Source organism: Rhineura floridana, chromosome 14 (genome assembly GCF_030035675.1).
Source record: "Rhineura floridana isolate rRhiFlo1 chromosome 14, rRhiFlo1.hap2, whole genome shotgun sequence".
Lineage (NCBI taxonomy): Eukaryota > Metazoa > Chordata > Lepidosauria > Squamata > Rhineuridae > Rhineura > Rhineura floridana.
This window is the reverse complement of record NC_084493.1, coordinates 22,488,991-22,507,361: the sequence shown is the minus strand read 5'-3', so window position 1 is coordinate 22,507,361 and position 18,371 is coordinate 22,488,991. Positions and strand designations below refer to the sequence as shown.

Sequence of the window (18,371 nt, the reverse complement as noted above, 5' to 3'; positions counted from 1 at the left end):
CATTTAAAACACATTTAAAGTACATAACTTCCCCTAAAGAATCCTGGGAACTGTAGTGTGTTAAGGATGCAGGGAATTGTAGTTCTGGAAAGGGTCAACTACAGTTCCCAGGATTCTTTGGGGGAAGTCATGTGCTTTTTATGTTTGGTGTGTCTGCAGCCTTGGGGCACTGTTTTTCAACCCTGGGTCCCCAGATGTTGTCGGACTACAATTCTTATCATCCTTGGCCATTGGCTGAGCTGGCTGAGGTTGATGGGAGTTGTAGTCCAACAACATCCAGGAACCCAAGGGTGAAGAACAGTGTATTAAAGAACACACAAGCTAGAAAACCCAGACAAGCAATCTGAATTCATAAAGAAAGGCAGGAGTATTATGCCAGTTCCCAATCTTATGAATTACATTAACTAATTAACTATTCTCTTTGTTATTTTGGGGGTATTAATGATGTTTGGAGCATCCTGGAGAGGATCTTGAGGCACAAAATTTTGGGGGTGAGGGACGGGGTTTTTTTGTGTCTGTAGTTTGTCTGTATGCCTCTGCGTTTTGATCATGTTTGCCTTGTGCCATAACTTGCTGTCCAACAGACATACTTTCCGTTCCGTTCCGTTCGTAGGGTTTGGCTCTGAGTTATCTTGTTCTGAGTTCTGCGATTGAGTTCATTGTGATTTACTAGACTTTCTGATGGGGTGGTGTGACTGTTTGTGGTTTGGTGTAATTGGATGCTCTGCAACTGGTGGATCTCTCCTCCCCAGTTTTGGGAAGGGACCATAGCTCAGTGGTAGAGTTCATGCTTTCCATGCAGAAGGTCCCAAGCTGCATCACTGGCTTTAACTGAGATGCAGTCAGGTAGCAACTACAGATGCTGGAGAATTGGGGGGGGGGGAGGAAGGAAAAGGAAGTGGAAATTGCTACAGGTTGCGGTTCGTCTGTGGTCAGGAACAGAAGTCAGTCGAGCATATACAATCAGTATTCATTCATACTGTTGTTGTTTTAAGTTCTCAAACGATATGTAATTAATGACTTTTTTATTACATTGCTTCGGTTTCCTTTACATTGAAATGAATGTAAGTTATGTAAATTGAGTAAATATTTACATAAGTTATGTAAGTTATGTAACTTGTGTTAAATAACAGCCAGCGAGGCAACTAATGTTGTATTTGGCAGAAACTGAACTGCAGTGGAACAGAAACAGCTTTGATTGTGACGAATACAGGTTTGAACAGAAAACACTGCCTTCTGACATCCCTAGTACAACTGACAGGATAGACTGCCCAAGACCCTGTAGAGCTACTCCCAGTCAAAGTAGACTATAGTGGGCTAGGAGGACTAATAGCGTGTCTGCAGAATGCAGTTTCCTACATTCTCAGTGCCAATGAAGCTACGCTTACTATTGTCCAATGTTGCAATCTGCTGCTGTGTGATTTATGCTCCCTTGCTCTCTTAGTGACCAAAGCCTGATTCAGTTGGGCTGGAAGAGACTGCTCAGAGATATGCCGTCTGACCCTGCCCCAAACCTCCATGCATTCAAGGATACCATTTACATGGAGCTGACATGGGGACACCAGAATGTGTATAGGCTCATGTACATGAAATCCAGGATCTTGCAGCACTTGAAGACAATGCATGTTTGAGTGGGCACTTACTAGCTTGGCACAAGCAGTACCCTTGAATGCAAGCAGGGCTGGCACTGATAGTCAGCATGGTCAGGCATCTGCCAAGGACCCACACCACTGCAGCGGGTGCATTGACAAGAGCACTCCTGAACTTGCTCCTTCTCTTCACTATTGCAATCTGCTTGCTTGTTTATTCACCTCTTGTTCTGGCCCTGACAAGAGTGGCGGTGAGAAAGAGGAGCAGTAGATGATCATGGTTGTTAGAGTTACTTGAGGAGGGGCCCCACAGAGAGGTATTGTCCAAGGGAATGATTAGAGCAGAGCAGCAAGTCCCTTCTACAAGCAGATGTGTATGCTAATAAATAAAATAATACAAAGAACTTTGCAAGGGAAAGGACAAATTTCCCAGTCACTGGAAAGCTCTTGGAGAGGAGCATGCAATCGGATATTGGGGAAATGCATTTACTGCTTATTTAATGCTGGTTGTTCGATCCATTGTGAAATCTTCCTTGCCCTTTGCTCAGTGCCTTCCCCATTGGCCATCCTAAAACCAGATTTGGGCTATGGAGTAGTCTCTAGGGATGTTTTAAAATATATTTTAATATGTTTTAAAGTCTGTTTTTATGCTGTTTTAAAGGGTTTTTAATGTTTTTGTTTGCTGGGCTGGGCTCCTAGGAGGAAGATAGACAGACAGACAGACAGACAGACAGATAGAGAGAGAGAGAGAGAGAGAGAGAGAGAGAGACAGACAGACAGACAGACAGACAGACAGACAGGGATGAATGAATCTGTCATTTTGGTTCTCTCAGTTTCTCGTTCTTCCAATCTTAAATTCAGTTCCCCACATTCCCACAGCAATTTATGATCTTTTAAAAAGACCTTCATAATTTTTTTCAGCATTTTAGTGCCCATTTCTCCCAATAAATATATTTTTGCATGAAGTTTTGACTAATATACACATTTTGCAAGCAATTTTCTCTAATATAAATGCATTTTGTATATTATTTTCACTAATGTAAGCACTTTATGCACATTACCTGCAAATTGATGCATTTTTATACATATTGGCTGAAGAACTGCATCACAACATTCAGAGAAGTGTGAATTTCAAAGGGTAGCTGTGTTTTGGTTCACAGATTGGCTCGAGAAGTGCAGACTGAATTGAATTGAATTTCTCCTTGGTCCCTACTAGTCACTAGATGAAGGGGTGCTCATCCACGCCAGGAAAGATGCTGGTCCTAAGAGAGCCCCTGGATTCTGCTGAACATTCATGGGTCAGAGGAAATACATGACGGTGTGTGTTTTCCCTTCTGCCCCAGAGTTTCAGGGGATAAGGCCAGGTGAATGTGCTGTTTTTTGCTCAACATCCAATACAGCTATCCCCTTCCTACCTGATTCACATCCCCTGTGTGTTACTGCAAATCTGTCGGCAGAGACGTGTCTTTTTAATTTTTGGATTGCACCTGGGAGAGTGAAAAGTGGGTAGAAAGAATTGATGATGACAATAATAGAAGTCAAATGTCTCTGTGTGTGAGAGAGGAGGAGAGGGCACACACATATTTCTTTGAATAGAGTGTGCTGGATTGAAGCAGGAAAGGAAATTGTTGCGAGTGTTGTTCTGCAAACGCTTGCACAAAAATCTCACAGTTGGGATGGTAGAGAAATTCAGTTATGGATGGTGAAGGCTTAGTTTGCATATAAAGGTGAATTTACTCAATTCACGCTGTCTGAAACAATATGTGAGCTGAAACACCACCATCCTTTGAAATTAGCTGAATTTTGCAATACAGCTCTCCATCCACTTGTGTACAAAAATGCATCCAGTGTGGGAAAGTATGTATATAAATGCATTTTTTACCAAACATAGCATACAAAAAGTGCCTTATATAAGGGAAAATTGCTGTGCAAAAAGGTGGATGTTAGGCAAAACTGCATAGAAACATATGTATATTAGGAGAGATTTTGCAATAAAATGCTGATGACTTTTCATAAGAACTTTTTAAAAAACACACACACACAAACTGATATAGAAATGTGGAGAATTGGACTTAAAGTCAGAAAAATGAGAATATGGGAGAAACTGAGATTGACATATTCGCCCATCCCTGGCTGGACATTAGCTGAAGGAAAATCACTGTTCTGCACACAGTTGCACAAGAGATCTCACAGGGCTGTAGCACTTCCCTGCTGTTGCTTGTGCAAGGGGATGCACAAGCTCTCATGCAAGTGTGAGGACACCTTTGGGTTTAATTTCATCTTTCTTATGCAGCGTTCTAGCATGAGGTGCAAAACAGCCCTTCTGTGAGTGGGTGGCATCTTCCACACGTGGAAGGGCACCTTTGGGTCCAATCTCCTGTTCATTATATACTGGATTTTTTCTCCTGCCCATCACATTAGTATAGGTAGCAGTCACCTTGTGTGTTTTGCTAAAAAAAAAAAAAAGTATAAATATAGGGAGAAAAGATTTAGAATACAGGTCAGGAGATTGGGAATACAAAAAAGGAGATAACAAAAAAGGTATGATGGTTTACCGTAGATGAACCGAAGTGCAATGTACAACATTTTGAAAGACAAGTTTATGCCAAATTTCTTTGAGCTTGCTAGTTGCTAGTGCAGACTCAGCATGTTTGTGTATTAAATATTTATGCCCATCAGATATCAAAGGACCTTCCTTCCTTCCTTCCTTCCTTCCTTCCTTCCTTCCTTCCTTCCTTCCTTCCTTCCTTCCTTCCTTCCTTCCTTCCTTCCTTCCTTCCTTCCTTCCTTAAGAACATAAGAACATAAGAAGAGCCTGCTGGATCAGGCCAGTGGCCCATCTAGTCCAGCATCCTGTTCTCACAGTGGCCAACCAGGTGCCTGGGGGAAGCCCGCAAGCAGGACCCGAGTGCAAGAACACTCTCCCCTCCTGAGGCTTCCGGCAACTGGTTTTCAGAAGCATGCTGCCTCTGACTAGGGTGGCAGAGCACAGCCATCATGGCTAGTAGCCATTGATAGCCCTGTCTTCCATGAATTTGTCTAATCTTCTTTTAAAGCCATCCAAGCTGGTGGCCATTACTGCATCTTGTGGGAGCAAATTCCATAGTTTAACTATGCGCTGAGTAAAGAAGTACTTCCTTTTGTCTGTCCTGAATCTTCCAACATTCAGCTTCTTTGAATGTCCACGAGTTCTAGTATTATGAGAGAGGGAGAAGAACTTTTCTCTATCCACTTTCTCAATGCCATGCATAATTTTATACACTTCTATCATGTCTCCTCTGACCCGCCTTTTCTCTAAACTAAAAAGCCCCAAATGCTGCAACCTTTCCTCGTAAGGGAGTCGCTCCATCCCCTTGATCATTCTGGTTGCCCTCTTCTGAACCTTTTCCAACTCTATACAACCCCGAGGTCTCTCTCCTGGTCGGTCACCGCCAGTTCAGACCCCATGAGTGTATATGTGAAATTAAGATTTTTTGCTCCAATATGCATAATTTTACACTTGTTTATATTGAATTGCATTTGCCATTTTTCCGCCCATTCACTCAGTTTGGAGAGGTCTTTTTGGAGCTCTTCGCAATCCCTTTTTGTTTTAACAACCCTGAACAATTTAGTGTCGTCAGCAAACTTGGCCACTTCACTGCTCACTCCTAATTCTAGGTCATTAATGAACAAGTTGAAAAGTACAGGTCCCAATACCGATCCTTGAGGGACTCCACTTTCTACAGCCCTCCATTGGGAGAACTGTCCGTTTATTCCTACTCTCTGCTTTCTGCTTCTTAACCAATTCCTTATCCACAAGAGGACCTCTCCTCTTATTCCATGACTGCTAAGCTTCCTCAGAAGCCTTTGGTGAGGTACCTTGTCAAACGCTTTTTGAAAGTCTAAGTACACTATGTCCACTGGATCACCTCTATCTATATGCTTGTTGACACTCTCAAAGAATTCTAATAGGTTACTGAGACAGGACTTTCCCTTGCAGAAGCCATGCTGACTCTGCTTCAGCAAGGCTTGTTCTTCTATGTGCTTAGTTAATCTAGCTTTAATTATACTTTCTACCAGTTTTCCAGGGACAGAAGTTAAGCTAACTGGCCTGTAATTTCCGGGATCCCCTCTGGATCCCTTTTTGAAGATTGGCGTTACATTTGCCACTTTCCAGTCCTCAGGCACGGAGGAGGACCCAAGGGACAAGTTACATATTTTAGTTAGCAGATCAGCAATTTCACCTTTGAGTTCTTTGAGAACTCTCGGGTGGATGCCATCCGGGCCCGGTGATTTGTCAGTTTTTATATTGTCCATTAAGCTTAGAACTTCCTCTCTCGTTACCACTATTTGTCTCAGTTCCTCAGAATCCCTTCCTGCAAATGTTAGTTCAGGTTCAGGGATCTGCCCTATATCTTCCACTGTGAAGACAGATGCAAAGAATTCATTTAGCTTCTCTGCAATCTCCTTATCGTTCTTTAGTACACCTTTGACTCCCTTATCATCCAAGGGTCCAATTGTCTCCCTAGATGGTCTCCTGCTTTGAATGTATTTATAGAATTTTTGGTTGTTGGTTTTTATGTTCTTAGCAATGTGCTCCTCGAATTCTTTTTTAGCATCCCTTATTGTCTTCTTGCATTTCTTTTGCCAGAGTTTGTGTTCTTTTTTATTTTCTTCATTCGGACAAGACTTCCATTTTCTGAAGGAAGACTTTTTGCCTCTAAGAGCTTCCTTGACTTTGCTCGTTAACCATGCTGGCATCTTCTTGGCCCTGGTGGTACCTTTTCTGATCTGCGGTATGCACTCCAGTTGAGCTTCTAATATAGTGTTTTTAAACAACTTCCAAGCATTTTCGAGTGATGTGACCCTCTGGACTTTGTTTTTCAGCTTTCTTTTTACCAATCCCCTCATTTTTGTGAAGTTTCCTCTTTTGAAGTCAAATGTGACCGTGTTGGATTTTCTTGGCAATTGGCCAGTTACATGTATGTTTAATTTAATAGCACTGTGGTCACTGCTCCCAATCGGTTCAACAACACTTACATCTCGCACCAGGTCCCGGTCCCCACTGAGGATTAAGTCCAGGGTTGCCGTCCCTCTGGTCGGTTCCATGACCAACTGGTCTAGGGAATAGTCATTTAGAATATCTAGAAACTTTGCTTCTTTGTCTTTTTTTTTTTTTTTTTCAATAATTTTTATTCAGATTTTCATAAAACATACAAGACAAAATCATAAAACATTCAAAGACAAAAAACAAAATCAAAAATAGTTAAACAAAAAGAAAAAAAGAAAAAAAAAAACAAAAATAAAAAATAAAGAGTAAAATATTGACTTCCCATTTGTCAAAGATCAAATCAGTTATAAGTCTATAATATATAACAATCCTGTCTCTTAAGTCATATTATAAAATCACTTTCCTCCAGTAGTTATCTTACTTAATCATCAAATCTCATAAACATTACTTTATTCTTTCCACAAAAAGTCAAAGAGAGGTTTCAATTCTTTAAGAAATATATCTATCAATTTTTTTTCCAGATAAGCATATCGATTAATCCATCTCATTACTAATTATGATAATCTTATTGTCATAACCATAGTCAAAATAAACATTTCAATTAATCCATCACATCAGAATCTGTTAGGTTCAATAATTTCAGTAGCCATTGTTCTATTATCTCTATTAGTTCCATTTTCCATCTTCCATCTTCAGTAGTCTTGTTAAGTCCAGTAATTTCAATATCCAATCTTCCATTATCAGTATTCCATAATAATCTTGCTGTCAAAGCCATAGTCATATAGTAAGAGTCTGATGGGGATTACCTCTATCCCAAATATTTTCTTGCCATCCATTCTGAATAGGTTGCTGAAATACTGCTGTAAAATCATATCTCTGTTCTTTTTTTCAAAATACACTGGGTCATCTCTTAAAAGTTTTTCCATTGTCACATGGCTGCAGTTAATTCCATAGATTTTCTCTATATTGGGCTCCATCACATCATTCCAGTCCAGAAGATTATCCATGCCATTGATAACTTTATCTCTAGAATCTTCATTCATTTCTTCAGAGATAACATTGAGTTCCAAACAATAGATTTTATTTCTAAAGTCCATAGACTCCAAATCTTGTTCCTGTTCCACGTTGGTTCCAATCTCCGGGATCTCCTCTCTCACAGGGACCCCTATTCCAGTCTCCAGGGTCACCTCTCTCACAGGGACCCCTGTTCCAATCTCCGGGGTCTCCTCTCTCACAGGGACCCCTTCCAGGGTCACCTCTCTCACAGGGACCCTTATATCTTTAATCTCCTGCTTCATTTTACTCAATTCAATTTTCATTATCTCAATCTCATCCATTATTTTCTGAAACATAGTTATTTCCAGATTTTCAGCCACTTTCTTAATTGCCATTTTAAAAGAAAAATATAGGAAAACCACTTCTTATTTCAGCAACAATTGGGTTAATACTCCAAACTTGGTGACATCACAGTATAAACAGAGCAGACAGCCTTATCTCTCCAATAGTTAAGTAAACAAAATGCAGTTCCCAGGATCGAAACAATTAATGGCAATCGTCAAGAAACAGATTCGTCAAAATAAAATAGACCAAAAAGAGAGTAGTCTCAAAACAGTATAATATTTTTCAAAATAAAAATCTGGAATAGAAATCCCTCTTCTGTGTATATCTTTAGAATGCAAATCCAGGACAGCTTTTTGCAACAAAAACAGAGATAAGCTATTAATTAGTGCGTAGCAGAGAGAAGTTATGGCTCCCCAGTGAGATGTCAAAAACTGATCAATCTGGCAAATCTCTTTTAAACAGCAACAATTTAAGTCAAGTAAAAGAAAAATATAGAAAGAAGGGTGCTTGCCTGTTAGTGCGTTCTCTCTTAGAAGATAAGATAAACGTTCGCTTTTCCAGATAGAGCTTGCTGTTGAAAATCCGTCCCACCTTCGTCGGCTGGACCTCGTCCCATAAATTAATGAGATCTGGTCGTCCCAACAAAAATAGGCTTTGAGGTTAATCTCTTCGTTTCTCCCTACCCGGGAGAAGTTTAATCAGTCAAAAAAAAAAGAAAAAACTGACTGATATATCTGAATAAGCTTCTTTTGAGGCAGGAGCCCGTCTCAAAAGCAGGCACAGGCTAAGTCACCCTTCCCGGAAGTCCAAACTTTGCTTCTTTGTCATGACTGGAACACATATGCGGCCAGTCTATGTCCGGGTAGTTGAAGTCACCCATTACTACCACATTTCCTAGTTTGGATGCTTCCTCAATTTCATATCTCATCTCAAGGTCTCCCTGAGCATTTTGATCAAGGGGACGATAGATCGTTCCCAGTATTAAGTCCCTCCTGGGGCACGGTATCACCACCCACAACGATTCTGTGGAGGAGTCTGCCTCTTTTGGGGTTTCGAGCTTGCTGGATTCAATGCCTTCTTTCACGTATAGAGCGACTCCGCCACCAATACATCCTTCCCTGTGTTTCCGATATAGTTTATATCCAGGGATAACCGTATCCCACTGGTTTTCTCCATTCCACCAGGTCTCCGTTATGCTCACTATATCAATGCTCTCCTCTAAGACCAAGCACTCCAGTTCTCCCATCTTGGTTCAGAGGCTCCTAGCATTAGCGTACAGGCACTTGTAAGCAGTGTCTCTCTTCAAGTGTCTTTGGCACTTGTGGTTAGGCCTGTGGTAATTTTGCTCTTCTGAATTTATATCCTGTGCCCCTGCTCTCACAATGCCTACTTCTAGGCCTACCCCTTTTAAAATTTCATCATTTCTTTGGTTTTTATCCCAGGGGGGAGGTTTATTCCGAACCGGACCTTTCTCAGCTCCTGTCGGGTTTCCCCCCTCAGTCAGTTTAAAAGCTGCTCTGCTACCTTTTTAATTTTAAGTGCCAGCAGTCTGGTTCCATTCTGGTTCAAGTGGAGCCCGTCCCTTTTGTACAGGCCCGGCTTGTCCCAAAATGTTCCCCAGTGCCTAACAAATCCGAACCCTTCCACCCGACACCATCGTCTCATCCACGCATTGAGACTGCGAAGCTGGGCCTGTCTGGCTGGTCCTGCGCGTGGAACCGGTAGCATTTCAGAGAAAGCCACCTTGGAGGTCCTGGCTTTCAGCATCCTACCTAGCAACCTAAATTTTGCTTCCAGGACCTCACGGCTGCATTTCCCCATGTCGTTGGTGCCAACGTGCACCACGACCACTGACTCCTTCCCAGCACTGTCTACCAAACTATCTAAACGACGGGCGATATCCGCAACCTTCGCACCAGGCAGGCAAAACACCTTGCGGTCTACACGCCCATCACACACCCCACTGTCTATGTTCCTAATGATCGAATCACCCACTACAAGGATCCCTCCACCCCCTGGAGATATATCCTCAGCACGAGAGGATAGCTGCTCATCCCGCAAGGAATGGGTCCCTTCTAAGGGATCGTTTCCCTCTTCCTCAGCTGGATGCTCTCCTTCCCCGAGACCATTGTTCTCCATGATAGCAGGAGAGCTATCATCGTTGGAGTGGGACACAGCTATAACGTCCCTGAAGGCCTCCTCCACACACCTCTCTGCCTCTCTCAGCTTTTCCAGGTCCGCCACCTTGGCCTCAAGGAAATGAAGTCGTTCCCGGAGAGCCAGGAGCTCATTGCACCGAGAGCACACCCACGACTTCTGTCCAACAGGCAGATAGTCGTACATGCTGCAGGCGGTGCAAAACACTGGAAAGCCCCACACCCCTGCTGGCTTCTTACCTGCATAGTTTTGTTTAAGGTTTATTACGTCAATGGGTTGGAGACTGCGGTTTAGTTGAGGTCAGGGAACAGACGGGCAGAGTGGGGGGCCCTGGCCTCCTTGCCCTGCTGCCGAACTCGCTCTGCTGCTTAACTCGCCTTGACGCTTCGTCAGCTGGGGCTTCCTTCCTTCCTTCCTTCCTTCCTTCCTTCCTTCCTTCTTTTCTTTTCTTTTTCTATGTATTTATTTATTTTAACAAATTATGTGCTATCTTACTTCCATAGCTGGCATTGATAGCTGGCTTCACAAAAACTCAGGCTAACATCAGTATAAAATAGGAATAAAATTGGAAAACATGCCAGTCTACATAAATAACGACAATAAAAGTGGCAGTTAAAAAAGCAGCAACTAATCAATTTGCCTGCTAAAATTCCAAGTAAGCAGGACAGGCTTTTCCAAGTGCCAAGCAGTATCCCTTGGCAAGGAGTTCCACAGTCAGGACAGAACCAAAACAATTGGTCCTCTCTCCAGTAGGCATCCACCTTACCTCTACAGGTGATGGTACCCCAAAGACGGCCTCATATGACCATCTCTGCTTCTGGGCAAGTTCATACAGGAGCAAGTGAACCTTCAGATGCTTTAGTTCCAACCCACATAGAACTTTAAAGATCAAAAACAACACATTGAATTATGCTTGGAAACAAAGTGGGAGCCAATAAGGTTGCTTCCAGGTGACCTGTTCATTGAGCATTCGTTCATTCATTGACCATTCATTCATGAGTTGTTTGAACAAAGTTTATGGGGAGGTTAGATGGCGTCACCTATTTATTGAGCATACATTCTGATTTGCCTATGGGGAAGTTAGACAACATTGTGCCAAGCAATTATTATCCCATGCTTTCCAGTGCATTTTCCCATTTCTCTTCTTATCACAAAAAGTAAAAAAAAAAAATGGGGGGAGGCAAAGCAGACTTATTCTGCAAGAGCTCCAACTCAGCTATAATCGCACAACTTGAATCTGCCAGTATGTGATTGAATCCCACTTAGTCTGGAAGCACTGTGAATAATGTAAAGCTATGTGAATAGTATTAGGAAACTGTTTTGGTTTTTTTTTTAAAAAATTGATCTGAGTTTGAAGTCAACAGTAGAGCTTGCTCCCCTGTGCTTGATTCAGGTCAATATTGGTGATGGATAGATTCCTGGGAGACAGATATCAGGGGAAGTGAGGGGAAGGGGAGGAGGAGGACAGGATTTAATGAAAAACAAACACCTAAGAACAGGAGTGTTATGCTGATACAGACATGTATGGATCCAACCCCATTGTGTCAGGGGATCTTTCAGGTATAAGCATAACCATCAAATGGTATCTCACAAGAGGTATGGATGCATTTCAGAGAAATGTTATTTCCCCAGGGTGTCTGAAGACACATAGCCACAGAGAAGAGAGATTATTTCATTTCCTGTGGGAGACAATGGGGCAAGAGATGGCCTAAAACTAATGAATATTCACCTCCAGCCGGCCTTGCTAGATCTTTGAAAAGCCTTGCTTGAAATGAGGACACAGTGATTAACATTTCGCTATTCCTTTTAGCCTGCAGGGAATATGCACATCCAAGGGTATTTTAAGCAGAGCAGTGCCATCTTCAAAAGGTTTGTAGCAGAGGGGGCCAACCACAACTTTTCCCCAAGTAGACCACCCCAGCCAGCATGGCCACTGGTCAGGAGTGATAAAGAACATCTGGAGGGCATTGGGCTGGGCAGTTGTAGAGCATCCAGAACAGGAAAAGGAAGGGTCATTAAAAAGTCTGCTTTGGACCATCTTGCCACTGCTGGGGACAGCAGTGAGGGGGTAGCCTAGGAGTTGTTCTCAGAGTATCTCAGAGCTAAATTACATATTTGGAAAGATCACATGCTGCATATTTCCTTGATTTTCTTTAAATAGAAGATCACATTTTTGAACTTCCACTCTCATCACATACTCCCTGCTTGTGAAAAAATAGCATCTAAGGGAGAAAAATTCTGAATTATGCTTACTTCCATGATACATTAAATCTTCTGTGTGAGTTGACTGGGTTGATGGGAGTTGTAGTCCAAACCATCTGGAGACTGCCTGGCTATGGAAGGCTGGTATTAGGGATGGACGAGAAATTTGATTCAGTTCACATTTCAAGCTGAATCTATCAAAATGTCACTTTCTGAAACAATATCGAAACACAACCATCCTACAAAATTTGCACTTATTCAAACTTTGGGATGCAGTTCACCAACCAACCAATGTTTACAAAAATTGTATATTTCAAGGGAAAGTGTGCATAAAAATGAATATATGTGAAAAATATCATACAAAATTCATCAGATGAGGAGGAATTGCTTGCAAAAATGAGTCAAAACTGCCTAAAATGTGTTTATTAGGAGAAATTCACACTACAGTGCTGTAGAAATTTCATGAGGATGTAAAAAAAACAGATTTGCAAACTGCTGGAGAACTGAATTTAAGAATAGAAAAATGAGAAACTGAGAGAACTGAAATTGACAGATTTTTTCATCCCTAGATAGTATAAAAGAACTGCATAATGTATGTTCTTCTGGGCCAAGTAATACTCTCTCAAGCCCCACCCTCTCCTCTCCCCCTGTTGCCAGACAGGTCTGCAAAGTAAATATTTGTGAATCTCCTAAGGCAGGGGTAGCCAATGTGGTGCCCTCCAGCTGTAGTTGGACCAGCTCCCATCAGCCTCAGCCAGCATGGCCAATGGACAGGGTTGCTGGGAGTTAGAATCCAACATTATCTGCGAGACATCACATTGGACTCCCTGCCCTTTGGCTGTGGAGAATCGTCACTGCTTTGGAGTGGGAAAGATTCTCAGAACTGTTTTGTCAACCTTCATTTGAGCATCCAAAGGAAGTTGCCCTGCCTGTGTAAGGAAGAGGCATCAGGATTAATTGGGGTGCTTAACTAGCACAAGGTTCCAATGCAGTCTCTTTTTAAGAGGCTTTTTTTAAAGGTCTCTGCTCTCTGAAATTCAGTACCTAGATGAAAATAATGAACACCATCCTGGCTGTCAGTCTATTTTCTAGCTCCATAGTTTCGCACAAGGGATGGGCGAATCTGTCTATTTTGATTTCACATTTTTTTCAGTCTTAAGTTCAGTTCTCTGCATTTCTACAACAGTTTGTGATTTTTTTAAAAAAAAGTCCTTATGAAAATTCATCAGCATCTTAGTGTTCATATGCAATTTTGCCTGATATGCACATTTTTGCAAACCAATGCTCCCTAATATAAGACACTTTTGTATGTTATTTTCACTAATATATGCATTTTTAGGCACAGTTTACCCTAATATGTGCTTATTTGTACATATTGATTGACTGAAGAACTGCATTGCAATATTCAGAGAGGTGTGAATTTCAAAAGATGGCTGCCTTTCAGTTTGTGCCTTGTTTCAGAGAGTGTGAATTAGTTAGATTTGCCTTTATATGTGAACTGAATCCAATTTATCCTCCATCCCTAGTCCCAAGTACTTTTTAAGTACTGAGCAATGCCCCTGTAAGTGGTCCAGTTGGGGTTTATGAGAAATAATGGCGGGGTGTTAGAGATGCCCATGAAACAGTCTGTAGTATCCACGCTGCTGACAGGATACTGGTCTGTCCCTCTCTGCTGGAGGCACATCCAGCACCAGGAATGATGTTAAGAGTTGTGAGGTGCTCCTGCAACAGAGAGCTATTCGTTAATAACAGTGTAATTGATTTCCAGCCACTAGAAATGGCGGTGAACCATTTGACTTGGGTCATTAGTGGCAGCATTCATGAATATTCCTGAGCATCTCAGCTGTTGGCAGCTAGAGACAAAAGGCGGTGAAGTTCCCGGAAACCCCACCAGCATCCTCCCAGCCTCTCTGAATACATTATGCCATTCTCTCTGATCTTTGCCCTCATCAAGTGGTTAGCATGCAAGGCAGTGCTAGAATAGGCCATCCAAGTGGCAAATTAGCAACACTCAGGATTGCAGGTAATGGTGTCTAATAAGAAAAAGATTTACAGCTGGGAAGAGCTGCAGCTCAGTGGCAGAGCATCTGATTTGCAAGTGGAAAGTCCCCTGTTCAGTCCCTGGTATCTCCAGGTAGAGCCGGGAGAGACCCCAGCCTGAAACCCTGAAGATCCTCTGCCAGTCAGCGTAGACAATACTGACCCAGATGGATCAATGGTCTGACTCCATTAAGGCAGCTGCCCATATTCCCCATCCAGTCTGCAACCTCCATCTTCAGACTGCGTCTAAATGCAGACCTCAAGGCTTCACCATCAAGCCTCATTTTGGAAAGGGCCAAAGCTCAGTCGCAGAGCATCTGCTTTGCATGAAGAAGGCCGCAGGTTTGGTCCCTGGCATCTCCGTACCCCAGTTTGAAACCCTGGGAAGCCACAGCCAGTCGACAATAGGGAGCGACTAATGACCTAATTTGGCATAAGGCGGCTTCCTGGGTTCTGACGGGCGCTTCGTGAGCTTGTGTTGGGGCAGGTTCATACATCTATGGTTGTTCCTTGTTATCATCAAGGATGACTTGCATGTGAGAACCTGGATCCAACTCAGAGGTGGGGGACCTGTGGCTCTCCAGATGCTGTTGGCCTCCAAACCCCATCAGCCCTAGCTAACATGGGCAATGGTCAGGGATGGTGGGAGCTGGAGTCCGACAGCATCTGGAGGGCCCAAACCTGGTGCCCTCCAGATGTTTTCATCTACAACTCTTGCATTCTGCTACTTCAGCTCCCTTCCGCATGGTGAGTCCCCGTCCCCCCCCCAGGATAGCAGGCAGGGGGATGAGGCCCTTTGGGGGTTATTTGAGCACTTGAAAGGAATGCTTAAAGGATCTAACTGATTTGGGGGCAGGGGAGTAAAGGGGAAGAGATAGAGCATTACTATGTAGGGCAGAGATGGGGAACCTGCAGCCCTGCAGGTGTTGTTGGACTCCCATCTCCCATCGACCCCAGCCAGCTTGGCCAATGTCAGGGATGATGGATGCTGTAGTCCAAACCGTCTGGAGGGGACCAGGTAGGGGAAGGCTGTATTAAAGGGAGAAGCAGCATGCACATATGTGCAACTTGCACTTGCAGATCTGTGTCCTTTTCCTGTCCAGTGACACCAGTCATTTAGTTGAGGCCAGTTTTTGGTCATGTGGCCCTTTCTATCTCTATATCTAAAAGGAGGGGATCCTAAAGCAGGTATCAAGAGAGAGGGTTTTTTATTATTATTAATGCACTTTAGTTGCCCAACACATCTTGGGGGTATTTAGGGTTGCACCCAATGTAAGTCCTGCTCAGAGAAGACCCATTGAAAGGGATGGGCATTGAGCTAACTTAGGTTCATTACATTGAAAGGGTTTACTCTGAGCAGAACGTAGTTGAATATAACTCTTACTGTGTGAATACAACCTATGCACATTGGCCCATTTTGCCTGTGGTCAGTGGAGGAACTGTGGCTCAGTGATAGAATGTCTGCTTTGCATGCAGAAAGTCCCAGGTTTGACCCCTGTCATCTCCAGGTAGAAGGATCAAGGAGGTGGGAGGCAAAGACCTCTGCCTGAGTCCCTGGAGAACTGCTGGCAGTCCAGGTAGATTATGCAGGGCTAGACAGTCAAATAGCCTGGCCTGGTATACAGCAGCTTCCCACATTCTAATTTATGGCCAATTTCCTTTGTGAACTGTGATGTGGCCTACAGCGATTGGATTTTGTGTGTGCAGGTTGTGTTCAAATGTTACACACACCCCTAAGGAGGTCAAAGGCATGGTAGCCATGTGCTTGCTCGCCAGTGCCACATATGGACCATATCGGGAGAAGAAGAGCAATTGGGCCCTTAGTCTTTCAGTTCAGTTTCCAAAATAATGTATATAACTGCTGTAAGTCGAGGATTCTGTTTGAAATAGGAAGGGTCATCGCTCAGGAGAAGGGCCATAGCTCAGTGGCAGAGCATCTACTTTACATGCAAAAGGTCTCAGGTTCAACCCCCAGCACAGCCTTTGCCAGCCTGGTGCCCTCCAGATGTTTTGGGTTACAACCCACATCAGCCCCAGCAAGGAGAGATCCCTGATCCGAAATCCAGAAGAGCCACTGCCCGTCAGTACATGCCAGTTGTGGAGAACCTTTGGCCCTCTAGATGCTGCTGAACTAGGAATGCATGGCCAGGAATGATGGGAGTTGTAGTTCAGCAACAACTGGAGGGCCATAGGTTCCTCACACTGGGCATATACAATGCTGAGGTCGCTGAACCAATGGTCTGACTCAGTATAAGGCAGCTTCTTACGTTCCTATGAAAGACAGATGAGTCTTTAAAATGCCTGAAAATGTAACAATGAACAAATTGGAGAGTTTAATTTGAGCCAGGAGGCGTGAAGCACCAGAACTTGTTTTTGCAAGCTAGAGTTCAAGGGCCATGGGAGTAGTAATAAGCCACATCTATTCTAATGAGTCTTTTTTTTATATAATGTTCTTAATTAGTCATACAGAGATCTGTACTGCTACGGCGGGTGGTTGGCGGTGACTGGTGGAGTTGAAAAGGACTTTTTGTTACTAGTAGAATGAGACTGTGAATAACATCATGGGTGGGGTGGTTTTAGTAGCTAAGTTGAAGCTGAAATTGTGTTACTTCTTTTCTACCTTTGCCATATTGACTAGTTGTGTAACAGGATTGTTATATGTTATGTTATATTTATAGTGTTGGTATGGTTTTTGTGCTGCTGTTATATCCGCCATGTGTTTTTTTCTCTCTTATTGTTGTATTATTTCACTTGAAATTGTTTTTGCAATTGTTTGACTTGCTGTAAGCTATTTCATATGCAATGTGTTTTTGTTTTCCTTTTTGTACGTTGCTTTGAGTCCTATTTTTGGAAAAAAGCGACTAATGCTATAATAATAATAATAATAATAATAATGCATGTGTGCCCTTGGGCATGTGCAAAGTGCCTCTCCTGCACCACTGCTCAATTATAACCAGACTGCGGAGCTGAGAAGAGGCGTTCTGAGGTCACGACTTACAGGCAGATTTGAGATCTGCCACAGCTTTTTAGAAATTCAGCCCTGCACAGACGCCTTTTTCCAGGGGGGAAACTGGGGGGGGAGGGGAGAAGCAGGTCCAGAGGGTGCATGTCCTTCCATGTGTTGCATTTTCAAGCATCCAATTTTATAATTGTGCATTGTTCCATGAACTTAATAAAACACTAATTGTATGAACAGCCTCAAAAATCCGCTTGACAGCCCCCGGCCTCTCCACTGTTAACTGATCAGAATAAATGCATTTGGCATGTGTCATTCCTAACTAAAAGAGCATATTCTAGAAAGTCAAGAGACGGGTTGCAGGCTAACAATTTCCAACTTGGATGGCTTTAGAAGAGGATTAGACAAGCACATGGAGGATAAGGCTATCAATAGCTTCTAGCCATGTTGGCCATGCTGCGCCTCCATGGTCAGAGGCAGCGTGCGGGTGAATACCAGTTGCTGGAAACTGCAGGAGGGGCGAATGCTCTTATGTTCAAATCCTGCTTGCAGACGTCCCATGAGCATCTGCTTAGCCACTGGGTGAACAGGTTGCTGGACTAGATGGGCCACTGGCCTGATTCAGCAGGCTCTTCTGATGTCTCAAAAATGGATTTTAGTTTTAGCTCAGTGGAATAAAGAAATTTCAAGATGACACCCAACCTTATGGGTTATTTTTTTGTTTGTAAACAAGAAGCATTTCCCCCTTTTATAGGTTTTTTTAAAATAATAATAATATCATCAACAACAATCTGATGGGTATTAACACATGCAAGTGTAATCTGACAAAAGCCATACCCTCCAGCTGTCCTTATTTAGCAGGAAGAATTTCCAGAGGGTAACAAAGGTTTTTATCCAAATAAGTCCTACTCAGAGTTGACCCACTGAAGTTAAGCACATCTATTAATTTCTGGTGGTCTACCCTAAGTAGGATTGACTTGATACAACCCAGGGTGTCTTATGACACCTTAAAGACTAACACATTTTTATTATGGCATAAGCTTTCATGGACTTAAGTCCATTTCATCAAATGTTGACCGTCAAATCTATCTATCTG

At 42.9% G+C, this 18,371-nt stretch overlaps 1 protein-coding gene across 1 annotated transcript in view; it reads left to right on the top strand.

Annotated features, from left to right (window-relative positions):
• The window catches only part of HCN4 (hyperpolarization activated cyclic nucleotide gated potassium channel 4), a 157,088-nt gene that overhangs the window by 119,370 nt on the left and 19,347 nt on the right, over positions 1-18,371 (top strand). The gene's annotated exons all lie outside the window — the stretch shown is intronic.